Here is a 13,470-nt window from a genome sequence, read left to right as displayed (position 1 = left end):
AGGTAATAAACTCTTCAACCTGCTCTGGGAGACAAAATAAAAATTTATACAATTGAGAAGGGATTGATAAATGGCATGACACAGTGACCACACCAGCAAGCTAAAATGGTTTGATAAATTTTATATCAAACAAGCTGCTGTCAGTGACTGTTATGTGACTCTGACTATGATTACTGGGGAAGTGGATATGGCGTCACTCAAGTTCTTTTCAAGAGAGGGAAACATAAACTAGTTAGCACATGAAGCAACCATGCCCTCTTCTCACCACTGCCATCAGGAAGGAGGCAGAGAAATCCCTAGAGTGGTAGTTCTGTGGGTGAAAATGCCATGTTAATGAGAGGTCAGATGAGAATGGCCAGATTGGCCCAAACCGACAGGAAGGTGTCAACAACTGAAATAATTACACGTTATGATAGTGACGTCCTCCAAGAGCAGCACAATCTTCTCGTAGGGTTTGGAGGTTTGTGTGCCTCAATGACCCAGAGAGATATGCAGGCTGGAGTCAGGGCTTTATGGGTTGCCCATGCCAAACAGGTCAAAGGGTAAAAGCCAGACTAACAGTGGTCTACTGGTCCTCCAGGGTAGGCAGTTCAGCTCAGGGCTAACAACCCTGACTGGTAAAACAAAACTGTTACAGAAACAGCAATGAAGAATCCTTCTACATCTGAGTGCGACGGTATTCCTGAGTCTCCACCCAGGACTTGTATGACTGACGGTAGTGAAAACCAAGGGGAAGCTACTGACATGATGAAGGAAGCCCTGAACACCACTACAGATGGACGATCTTCTCTACTGCTCTAAACGCCAGCAGCTTAACATGCAGGAAGAAGACAACAGTGATGTGCAGAAGACCATCTCTGAATGGTCAAACCCTGAACTGAGTGAGCTTCAGTTGCAGATCACACCTGGTTCCACTCCTGTAATGAAGTGGCAACTAAGTGTATGTTCTCATAATCAACAAAAACAAGTCATCACCATATGAGATCCTGGGTGTGCCATAAAGAGATGGACCTTTAGAACGCAGAACAGTACAACATGACCTCACTGAAATGTACAAATCTCTTTAAGGGCTCAACAGGGTAGATGTGGCAGCCTGATATCCCTTGCTAAGGAGTCTAGAATTAGGAGTTATAATCCCAAAATAATGGGTAGATCATTTAGGATTTCAGCGAAGCATATTTTCTTCATGCAGAGGGTGTTGAATTCTTGAGATTCTCTGCTTTACAGACTGTGGAGGCCCAGTTATTGATCGACAAAGGCAGTTTGCTGGACAATAGAGGGATCAAGGAATAGGGAATTTGGTTAGGAAAATGGTTCTTTAGTACAATGATCTGTGGGCTCGAGGATCAGAATGCTCCTTTTTCTTACATTTTCTTCTGTGGTGATAACGTTCACAAAGTATTTTGTGGATGCTACATACAGGAGGTGAAGTGCATTCTGCTGAGAGAATATTTGGTTTGTGTGGAGGGTGGAAAGCCAATCATTGCCATGAGACTGTCTTGTCTTTGATTTACAAAACTTTTCCTTGCTAGAATGCACCGACCCAGTGATGAACACATATTCCATCACTCACCAACTTTAGGAGGAAAGTCAATTCTTACAGGGTACCCAGTAATTTTGTTAGTTCATGCACCCAACTACTCCAATTTTTAGAAGTTGAAGATTAATTTGTTTGTCAATAAAAAAAATCACCATGCATGATGAAGAAAAATGCTTTTAGGCAGCAGAAGACAGTTGGGCCAAGGACAATGACTTGAAAAATTCTAATATTCATGCCTTGTCTGAAGCAAAATGACATTGTGGGTCAAAGAGCCTGTTCCTGTGCCAAGCTGAAATACTTATTGTCATAAACAATAAGATTTCTGCTGACAAACTGGAGCCTCGATTTGAACTACTGATCATATATACAGTATAAAACATTGTTTGTTTAAATAAGGGATGAGAAGAAAATTGCTAATTTATTCTTCTTTCTTGGTTTTCTTCAGAGGGTGGATGTCCTTGGTAGATCTTAAACGGGTGGATGACAGGGTAATTTTTAAACCGACGTAACTGTATAGAATCTATGGCTACAGCCTCGAAACAAGGGGTTTAGTCCTGAGTGACAGACAAAAGAGATTTCTTCAACCAGTATCTTTATACCACATTTTGTAATTTCCTACTCAAAAGGCTTGTAGAAGCTCAGATGTCAATTGAGATTGATAGATATTTGGAACATAGGAAAATGGTGTAGAGGTTAAAAACAAAATTGGTCAAGATCTTATTGAATGGTAGTGGATGTGCAAAAGCTGAACTCCAGTTTCTATTTCCGACGTACTAAGAGTTTATAAGATCATTAAAACTGGGCTGAGGGAATGGAGTCCAGACAGGAAAATGGAATCGAAGCACCACATCAGAATGACACCAGCAGCTGAAAACCCCAAGGAGAAACTCTGAACAAGCTCAGAACTAAGTGTAACTTCACTGACGGAATATTTTTGGATCCGTTTGTACATACTGAGTCTCCAGAAGAAATCACTGTCTGGTGTTTCAGGTCAGAATGAACACAAAAAACTTCGAGCAATGGTCGGCAATCGTGACGACTCCTCCCGACCGCTAGGGGGCCACACGCCGGGCGGTGAGTAATCCCGCTGCCATAGGACAACCGCGACACCTTCCCACCGCTAGGGGGACACTCGCCGGGCAGAGAGTAATCCCGCTGCCATAGGACAACTGCGACACCTTCCCACCGTTAGGGGGACACTCGCCGAACGGTGAGTAATCCCGCCACCAGAGGGCGCTCTGTTCAGTTCCCCACCCCTTCTCCCCCAACGGTGCCAGTTGGAAAACGGCCTCGTCTGTCAGTGAACCAGCCACCGCTCGGCAGATCGGTTCTTGGCGCCAAGTGGAAGCCTCACGGCGCTCGCAATATCGCATAAACACGGCCCGCACCGCGAACATTCCCACCGCCCAGTCGAAAAGGGAGAAATAAACAAACGCGAGCTGGGCGGATCAGGAACCCCTCCCCTCGTCCCGTCTCTCTGTGTCTCCTCAGACCGACCCTGATCAGAAACCAGCTCCAAACCGACTGAACGAAGGGACTTGTCCCAGACAGTTAAGCGATGTCTGTACTTACTGGAAAGGCGCTTCACCCCGCGGCAAACACTGGATTCGGGTCCAGTGGAAGAGCGACGTGAACGCTGCACAAACTAGAAACCATGAAGAGCCCGACTTTACTTTCTGTTGCTGTGGGCGGGGATAACGCTGAGGCTGAGGCTGAGCCTATCACTGAGTCATTTACTCCCCCTGGTTCCATAATAGCACAAAACCTACAGGAGGCTGAGCCTATCACCGAGTCATTTACTCCCCCGTGGTTCCGGAATAGTATAAAACCTGCAGGAAACAGAACATAACGCTAAGGCTGAGCCTGTCACCCAGTCATTTACTCCCCCGTGGTTCTGGCTGATTAGCATGAAACCTGCATGAAAAAAACCCACATTTGTCTTCCTTCGCTAATCGGAGGTGTAAGAAATTGTGACAGTATTTTTTTGTATCGTTTTGCTAACCAGTCAGTTCGAGGGGAATTATATTTCTTTGATCTCCTCAATGTTGTGTGGTGGATTTTACGTCACTTTTTCCAACAACCCTGCAAATGTAAATTCCGGAAACAAAAATTGGTTTATTTTCACATGTACCAAGTTTCAGTGAAAAACAAAGCGATTGATGACACGTCGCCACAGAAGATGGTGTAAAAGTTATGATCTGTTACTTTAAAACATGAAACTAATTCAAAAAAATGTACAGCAGTCTTCTTGGAAATAATGCGGAAAATGTGTCGCTCCGGCGGCTGATGGCAGAGTCTCTCCCTCCGATCTCTTTTGCAAATGTACAATGTCCTGTGTATGTTACTCAAAATGGCTTCTTTGGTTTGTTATGAGTAGGAATGCTTCTTTGTCTGATAAGTGTTTCTCTCGCCATTGTTTCGCTTTAGAATGGCTGATATGGTAATTGTATTCATTTGTTAATCAATGGGGAATGTTATTGTGTTTTGTGAGGCTGGGAACTTGGGGGAGGGGTTGCGCGGGCTTGTGGTGTGAAGGGAGTCAGGAGGAAGACGCCGAGGGAGGTGGACGTGCGCTCGGAAGACCACCGGGGAGTCCGAGGTGGAAGATGTGGAAGTCGGAGGCAAGCGACGAGGGGTCGAATGGTTCGCTGGTTGAGCTCCAATGAGTGCACTAAACTGACTGAACTTTGATAAGTTGGCGCCTTTTGTTTTTTTCCTTGTATATATATATTGTATTGCCTAATACTCTTTTAATTTTAGTAAACTCTTTAAAGTGTATTTCATAACGGTATTTGTTGTGGGTTTGATATTGTTGGTGGGCGCGAGGCATAAACTCGATTCTCACAGCACCTGCATGTACGGGAGGTGGGTTGGTGAGTGGCTGGATCTCCTTTTCCCCTAGACATATACCAGCCTTTTGGGTAAGTGTTACATTTGTGGGGGCTCATCCGGGATAGAGGCGTGGGCACCCGGTGGTCCCCTGGCTGATCTCTGGGAACGTGTTCCTCCAGAGGCTCCAGTCCATTCCCTCACTGAGCCTCTCCTAAGTTTCCCGACACCTCCCCCTTCTTAGTCACAGGGGGGGCTTGTCCTCCGCGGAACTCCTTGTCTCTCACAATCCCACCTAAAGTGTCCCTCCTCTCCACAGCTATAGCACACCCTCGGCCGCCCACAGTCCCGCCTGAAATGCCCCTCTTTCCCACAGTTAAAGCACATGCTGCCTGCCGCCCCTCCTCTCCCAGGACGACTCCCGCTCCCAACCCACTGCACTGGTCGCCCCTGAGAGTGGGTACCTCTGGACCTGGTATGTATGGATTTTCTGTCAATTGAGCCTGACACCAGCAACACCGCGAATGTCTTAGTCATCACCGATCATTACACTCGCTATGCTCAGGCATTTCCCACTCTGGCTCCTTGTCCACCCACACCGCTTGACCCAGGGGCAGCAGGTGATTCCGATGGAGTACCTTGATAGGCCCTTTCCCATCCTCAGGTTTTACCCGGTAAACTGGCAGGTTTGGCATCTGGCTCTCTATTACATAGAGGCTGGCTGCCCATCGATCTGCCAACTTGTGCTTACCAGGGAGTCCCAAATTCAGTAAAAGGACCCGGTCGCCCGGCAATAATTGGACAAACTTCACCTTTCGATCATACCGCATCTTATTCCTCTGATTTTGTTTGGTGGCCGCCGCCTCGGCCAACTCGTATGCCCTCTGTAACTCCCTCTTCATGTCGGACACATACTTTAGACCGGAGCCAAGCCTACTCCGGACGGGGAGGTGGACTATGAGACCTGGATCGAGCATACGTCCTTGATGTTAGAGGAGTGGCCAGGCTCGGAGGTGGAGAAGAGGCAGCGATTGGTGGGAAGTTTGAGGGGTTTAGCAGCCAAAACAGTCCGGGAGTTGAAAACTGAGAAGCCTGGGGCCTCAGTGGAGGAATGTATAGAAGTTTTGGAGGGAGCGTTTGGGTTGTCAGGGGAACCCTGGCTGCTTTTAGCAGAGTTCCAATGCCTGGAACAATGGAGAGGGGAAAAGCTCTCCGAGTACATATTTAGGATGGAGGGGATGCTCTCAGGGCTGTGGCGCCGGGGGGTAGTGAAGGCGCCTGACGTGGCTAGCGTGAGGATGAGTCAGATATTCAGTGGCTCTCTGGAGGAGGACAAGGTGGCGTGGACTATCCGGCAGGCTTATAGGAAAGGCCCACCTCCATCGTTCAGGCGGGAAGCGAGGAGAAAGTGGGGAAGACTTTCTGGAGACCCTCTCGGTGCATCCAGTGTTTCGAGCGGTGCTCGAAGAAGGGGTTGCCTCCCTAGGGCTGGACCCGGAGTGTAAACGAGGGACGGTGTGGTGTACGCAGGCGAGGCCCAAAGTGATCCGACCCGGGGAGGTAGCACTAGTGATGGGGACCCCCAGATTCCCAGGAGTGCCGACGGGTGAAGCCCTGTTAGTAGACGCCCCGGACGATCTTGAAGGGGAGACACGATTTCCGGCGGGGGCGCTGGTGAGGCCCGAAGTGCAGAGACCAGGGGTGGTACATGCGAGGCGTATAGCTATAAGTGTCAGGAACACCACGGCAAGAGAAATCACCTTTAAGAGAGGAATGCCGCTGGCACATCTGTTCCCGGTGACGGTAATGTCTAGCGCACCAGTGAGGACCCCTAACGGGGAGGGATCGGAGCATCAAAGGGAGCTGACCGCTGAAGTCTTTAACTTCGGGGATTCCCCTGTGTCGCCGGAGTGGAAACACAGGCTAGTGGAGAAGATGCTGAAGATGGAAGCTGTTTTTTCTCGGGGCGAGTTTGATGTTGGCTGCTCCAAAAGCACTCGCTACACCATCCGGGTGATGGAGGACACCCCGTTCCGAGAGAGATCCCGGCGGCTGGCTCCGGCAGATGTTGAGGACGTGCGGCAGCACTTGTGCAAGTTGAAGGAGGCCGGAATCATAGCTGAGTCCCGAAGTCCTTATGCGTCCCCAATAGTGGTGGCACGGAAGAAGAATGGGAGAGTGTGCATGTGTGTTGACTACAGGACGTTGAATCGGCAAACTGTCCCTGATCAATATACTGTCTCAAGAGTCGAGGATGCGTTGGCCTGCCTGAGCGGTGCGAAGTGGTTCAGTGTGCTGGATTTAAGAAGTGGGTATTACCAGATCCCGATGAGTGCGGGCGATAAAGAGAAGACCGCTTTTATCTGCCTGCTGGGGTTCTTTCAGTTTGAACGAATGCCCCAAGGCATATCGGGAGCCCCAGCCACCTTCCAGAGGCTCATGGAGAGAACTGTGGGGGATATGAATCTGTTAGAGGTGCTGGTGTACCTGGACGATTTGATAGTGTTTGGATCGACTTTGGAGGAACATAAGGAGAGGCTGTTGAAGGTGTTGGGCCGGCTTAATGAAGAAGGGTTGAAGCTTTCCCTGGACAAATGCCAGTTCTGCAAGTCGTCGGTTAGCTACGTTGGCCATATCATTTCGCGAGAGGGAGTGGCTACTGATCCAACCAAGATAGAGGCCGTGACCACCTGGCCGAGACCCCAGAAAGTGGGCGCTATTATCTGATGTTCGGGCGGGAAGCGAGGTTGCCCATTGACGTGTTTTGGGGGTGAAGTGGGTGAATTACCCGGGAAGTCCTATCTAAAGTATGTGTCCAACATGAAGAGGGAGTTACAGAGGGCGTACGAGTTGGCCGAGGCGGCGGCCACCAAACAAAATCAGAGGAATAAGATGCGGTATGATCAAAAGGTGAAGTTTGTCCAATTATTGCCGGGCAACCGGGTCCTTTTACTGAATTTGGGACTCCCTGGTAAGCACAAGTTGGCAGATCGATGGGCGGCCAGCCTCTATGTAATAGAGAGCCAGATGCCAAACCTGCCAGTTTACCGGGTAAAACCTGAGGATGGGAAAGGGCCTATCAAGGTACTCCATCGGAATCACCTGTTGCCGCTGGGTCAAGCGGTGCGGGTGGATACGGAGCCAGAGTGGGAGGTTACGCCTAGTACAAGGACTCTGCGAGGGCGCAGAGAAAGGGAAGAGACCGCTGCTGAAGAGCGGGGACGGGTCCCTCGCCCGGAAATGGCTACTGATTCGGAAGATGATGACTCAGATGAGTGGCCCCTGTTCCCATTCGCTGGCGCTCCAGTACCAGAAGAGGAGGCTCCTGGCCCTTCCCATACTGAATTGGGTGAGAGGAGGGAAGGTGTTGATGGTCAGATGGAGAGGCAGCCAGTGTTGGGGGGAGAGAGGGTGGAACCCGAGCGTGAGCCGGAGAGATCTCAGGTGAGGGAGGACCCCCGTGAGGAAGGGGGTGAGGGTCTGTCAGGAAGACCTGGGGTGTTCGAGACAGTGGGTTCGCAGGTGGAGAGGGAGCCCAGTGGGGCAGAAGGGGTATGGAGATCTCAGAGAATTAGGCGCCCCCCCGGAGCGGTTGACATATGTGGTACCAGGAGAACCAAGTGTGATTTCTACTGCTCTGGGTAGTTATGTCACTGCTTTCTGCACCTGGGTTCGGTTTTGTGTGTTGCAAGAAGCTTTGGGGAACTTTAGTAATGCCATGAGGGCATGACATTTGCTGGTGGGGAGAGAATGTACAATATCCTGTGTATGTTACTCAAAATGGCTTCTTTGGTTTGTTACGAGTAGGAATGCTTCTTTGTCTGATAAGTGTTTCTCTCGCCGTTGTTTCGCTTTAGAATGGCTGATATGGTAATTGTATTCATTTGTTAATCAATGGGGAATGTTATTGTGTTTTGTGAGGCTGGGAACTTGGGGGAGGGGTTGCGCGGGCTTGTGGTGTGAAGGGAGTCGGGAGGAAGACGCCGAGGGAGGTGGACGTGCGCTCGGAAGATCACCGGGGAGTCCGAGGTGGAAGATGTGGAAGTCGGAGGCAAGCGACGAGGGGTCGAATGGTTCGCTGGTTGAGCTCCAATGAGTGCACTAAACTGACTGAACTTTGATAAGTTGGCGCCTTTTGTTTTTTTCCTTGTATATATATATTGTATTGCCTAATACTCTTTTAATTTTAGTAAACTCTTTAAAGTGTATTTCATAACGGTATTTGTTGTGGGTTTGATACTGTTGGCGGGCGCGAGGCATAAACTCGATTCTCACAGCACCTGCGTGTACGGGAGGTGGGTTGGTGAGTGGCTGGATCTCCTTTTCCCCTAGACATATACCAGCCTTTTGGGTAAGTGTTACACAAAGATGCCGCCTGACCTGAGTTTGGTGGGCGCTGCCTTTACATATTTTTCAATCGGGAAACTCAATGGTGATGTGGGAGGGAAATTTCATCAGAATAGTTTCAATGACCCGGTATACACGGAGGTGATTACCCGTTGGTTAATCAAACTCGTCACTCTTCCCGATGTAGCCAGCCATTGCTGATGTTTTAACAATTATTACCACTCGCTGCTGACTCTATGAACCGTGAACTCTTCCGTTTACGGCTTCTGTTTCCAACTCGACGACTCCGCGCCTGCTGGGCTGTTTGATTTTAGTTCGGACATCTCGGGTTCGTTGACAATGTTCTCTTTTTTAAAACATTAAATTACTGTAATTCAAAGAAGACACAGGAGTCTGAAATACGGTGTAACTTCCTGTTTACTTTAAGCGAGGAGAGAAACCGATCACGTGATAGCTTGACGTCTTTAACATTTTTACATGCAACCCGTAATTAATTACTTCAACAACTCTTTTTCAAATTATACACATCCATATATGTGTGTATGTATGTATCAGGCTTTATATGGAGCCTGATAACCTAATGATGTAGTTAGTGCCCATTACAGAGACTTGGCTGGCACCAGGGCAGGAATGGATTCTCAATATTCCTGAATTTCAGTGCTTTAAAACGGATGGGGGAGGGGCATTACTGGTCAGGAATACTATTACAGCTACAGAAAGGGTGGGTAATGTAGCAGGATCCTCTTTTGAGTCAGTATGAGTAGAAGTCAGGAACAGGAGGGGAGCAGTTACTCTATTGGGAGTATTCTATTGGCAGTATCCCTGGTAGCAGCAGAGATACCAAGGAGCAGATTGGGAGGCAGATTTTGGAAAGGTGCAAAAGTAACGGTTGTTATCATGAGTGACTTTAACTTCCCTAATATTGACTGGAACCTGATTAGTTGCAATGGTTTAGATGGGGCAGAGTTTTTTAAGTGTGTCCAGGACAGATTCCTGTCTGACTAGGGGGAATGCCATACTGGATCTAGTATTGATAATGAACCGGGTCAGGTCACAGATCTTTTAGTGGGTGAGCATCTGGGGGACAGTGACCACCGCTCCCTGGCCTTTAGTATTATCATGGAAAAGGATAGAATCAGAGAGGACAGGAAAATTTTTAATTGGGAAAGGGCAAATTATGAGACTATAAGGCTAGAACTTGTGGGTGTGAATTGGGATGATTTTTTGCAGAGAAACGAACTATGGACATGTGGTCGATGTTTAGGGATCTCTTGCAGGATGTTAGGGATAAATTTGTCCCGGTGAGGAAGATAAAGAATGGTAGGGTGAAGGAACCATGGGTGACAAGTGAGGTGGAGAATCTAGTCAGATGGAAGAAGGCAGCATACGTGAGGTTTAGGAAGCAAGGATCAGATGGGGCTATTGAGGAATATGGGGTAGCAAGAAAGGAGCTTAAGAAGGGGCTGAGGAGAGCAAGAAGGGGACATGAGAAGGTCTTGGTGAGTAGAGTAAAGGAGAAACCCAAGGTATTCTTCAATTGTGTGAAGAACAAAAGGATGACAGGAGTGAAGGTAGGACCGATTAGAGATAAAGGTGGGAAGATGTGCCTGGAGGCTGTGGAAGTGAGCGAGGTCCTCAATGAATACTTCTGTTCAGTATTCACCAATGAGAGGGAACTTGATGACAGTGTGGACAATATGAGTGAGGTTGAAGTTCTGGAGCATGTTGATATTAAGGGAGAGGTGTTGGAGTTGTTAAAATACATTAGGACGGTTAAGTCCCCGAGGCCTGACGGAATATTCCCCAGGCTGCTCCATGAGGCGAGGGAAGAGATTGCTGAGCCTCTGGCTAGGATCTTTATGTCCTCGTTGTTCACGGGAATGGTACCGGTGGATTGGAGGGAGGCGAATGTTGTCCCCTTGTTCAAAAAAGTTAGTAGAGATAGTCCGGGTAATTATAGACCAGTGAGTCTTTTGTCTGTGGTGGGAAATCTGTTGGAAAAGATTCTTAGAGATAGGATCTATGGGCATTTAGAGAATCATGGTCTGATCAGGGACAGTCAGCATGGCTTTGTGAAGGGCAGATTGTGTCTAACAAGCCTGTTAGAGTTCTTTGAGGAGGTGACCAGGCATGTAGATGAGGGTAGTGCAGTGGATGTGATCTACATGGATTTTAGTAAGGCATTTGACAAGGTTGCACACAGTAGGCTTATTCAGAAAGTCAGAAGGCATGGGATCCAGGGATGTTTGGCCAGGTGGATTCAGAATTGGCTTGCCTGCAGAAAGTAGAGGGTCCTGGTGGAGGGAGTACATTCGGATTGGAGAGTTGTGACTGGTGGTGTCCCACAAGGATCGGTTCTGGGACTCCTACTTTTTGTGATTTTTATTAACGACCTGGATGTGGAGGTAGAAGGGTGGGTTGGCAAGTTTGCAGACGACACAAAAGTTGGTGGTATTGTGGATAGTGTAGAGGATTGTCGAAGATTGCAGAGAGACATCGATAGGATGCAGAAGTGGGCTGAGAAGTGGCAGACGGAGTTCAACCTGGAGAAGTGTGAGGTGGTACACTTTGGAAGGACAAACTCCAAGGCAGAGTACAAAGTAAATGGCAGGATACTTGGTAGTGTGGAGGAGCAGAGGGATCTGGGGGTACATGTCCACAGATTCCTGAAAGTTGCCCGACAGGTAGATAGGGTAGTTAAGAAATCTTATGGGGTGTTAGTTTTCATAAGTCAAGGGATAGAGTTTAAGAGTCACAAGGTAATGATGCAGCTCTATAAAACTCTGGTTAAGCCACACTTGGAGTATTGTGTCCAGTTCTGGTCGCCTCACTACAGGAAGGATGTGGAAGCATTGGAAAGGGTACAGAGGAGATTTACCAGGATGCTGCCTGGTTTAGAGAGTATGCATTATGATCAGAGATTAAGGGAGCTAGGGCTTTACTCTTTGGAGAGAAGGAGGTTGAGAGGAGATATGATAGAGGTATACAAGATATTAAGAGGAATAGATAGAGTGGACAGCCAGTGCCTCATCCCCAGGGCACCACTGCTCAGTACAAGAGGACATGGTGGGAAGTTCAAGGGGGATATTAGAGGAAGGTTTTTTATACAAGATATTAAGAGGAATAGATAGAGTGGACAGCCAGCACCTCTTCCCCAGGGCACCACTGCCCAGTACAAGAGGACATGGCTTTAAGGTAAGGGGAGGGAAGTTCAAGGGGGATATTAGAGGAAGGTTTTTCACTCAGAGAGTGGTTGGTGCGTGGAATGCACTGCCTGAGTCAGTGGTGGAGGCAGATACACTAGTGAAGTTTAAAAGACTACTAGACAGGTATATGGAGGAATTTAAGGTGGGGGTTATATGGGAGGCAGAGTGTGGGCCGAATGGCCTGTAATGTGCTGTACTATTCTATGTTCTATGTACTCAGAGAGTGGAATGCACTGCCTGAGTCTGTGGTGGAGGTAATTACACTAGTGAAATTTAAGAGACTACCAGACAGGTATATGGAGTGTTTAAGGTTCAGCACAACATTGTGGGCCGAAGGGCCTGTACTGTGCTGTACTATTCGATGTTCTATAACCTCCTTTCATTTGTTCCATTTTAACACTTGTGGAACTAATCATCATGCAGTGTCTGATGGCCAATATCTCACTTTCCAATGCAAAATTGGCAAAAGCCGCTAAATACCTAGCACTGAATTGGAAACTCAAACATATAATACAAACTCATTGTCTTAACCAGTGAATGGTAGGGCACTTAGGAGATCTGGGAATACAGGTCCATAATTCATTAAAAGTGGTGTCACAGGTAGACAGGGTCATAAAGAAACTTTTAGGCACATTGGCCTTCATACATTAAAATATTGAGTACAGGAGATGGAATGTTATGTTGAAGATGTATAAGACATTGGTGAAGCCTGATTTGGTGTATTATATGCAGTTTTGATAACCTATCTACAGGAAAGATGTAAACAAAGTCTAAATAGCACAAAGAAAATTTACAAAGATGTTGCTGGATCTGGAGGACCTGAGTTATAAGGAAAGGTTAAATAGGTTGGGACTATTCTTTAGAACGTAGAAGATTGAGAGGAGATCTCATAGGGGTATACACAGTTATAAGGGGTACAGATAGGGTAAATGCAATCTGCCTTTTTCCACTGAGGTTGGTTGGGACTACCTCAAGAGATCATGGGCTAAGGGTGAAAGGTGAAAAGCTCACGGAAACACAAGGGGAAACTTTCTCACTCGGTAGGTGGTGCGAGTGTGCAATGAGCAGCCAGCTCAAGTGGTGCATGTGAGCTTGATTTCAATGTTTAAGTGAAGTTTGGATAGGTACATGGATGGTAGCGGTATGGGGGGGAGGGTGCTGCCATGGTCTGGGTGCAGGTTGATGGGAGTGGGCAGAGTAAATGGTTCAAAGTGGACTAGATAGGATGAAGAGCTGTACCTTTCTATGACCATATGCAAGCTCAGATTGTTGCCCTGATGTCTCTGGTTACCATATCACAATATTCCAACAGATCTCTAGGAGGTTTTGCTTCAGAAAGTGACCTTGAATCTGAAACCCAGAGTTGCTGTCTTCTCCCTGGAAGACAGCATTCCTGAATTCTGTTTACCAATGGTGTTATCAATTTACCAGCGGGCTCACATTTTAGCTGCTAATAGTTCAGCAAGAAGAGTTAATCCCTTCGGGATCTTGTGCAGCCTCTTCTGCCACAAGTGAGCAGACTTCGAATGGCTATGCTGCAGTTACTTG

The 13,470-nt window shown here is 47.7% G+C and overlaps 2 protein-coding genes across 8 annotated transcripts in view; one reads left to right on the top strand and one right to left on the bottom strand.

Annotated features, from left to right (window-relative positions):
* The window catches only part of LOC140718523 (tumor necrosis factor receptor superfamily member 14-like), a 530,540-nt gene that overhangs the window by 127,725 nt on the left and 389,345 nt on the right, over positions 1–13,470 (top strand). The window lies entirely within an intron of this gene.
* Positions 1–13,470, bottom strand: part of LOC140718518 (tumor necrosis factor receptor superfamily member 3-like) — an 82,257-nt gene that overhangs the window by 68,277 nt on the left and 510 nt on the right. Inside the window, exon 2 of one of the 2 annotated variants that reach the window (XM_073032472.1) lies at positions 8,866–9,083. The gene's annotated coding sequence lies outside the window, so the exon portion shown is untranslated. Of the gene's footprint in view, positions 1–3,112; positions 3,252–8,865; positions 9,084–13,470 lie in introns of those variants that run through there. The other variant, XM_073032471.1, reaches the window with a different exon arrangement.

This window comes from Hemitrygon akajei, chromosome 29 (genome assembly GCF_048418815.1).
Source record: "Hemitrygon akajei chromosome 29, sHemAka1.3, whole genome shotgun sequence".
Taxonomy (NCBI): domain Eukaryota; kingdom Metazoa; phylum Chordata; class Chondrichthyes; order Myliobatiformes; family Dasyatidae; genus Hemitrygon; species Hemitrygon akajei.
This window is presented reverse-complemented; position numbering and strand designations above follow the sequence as displayed.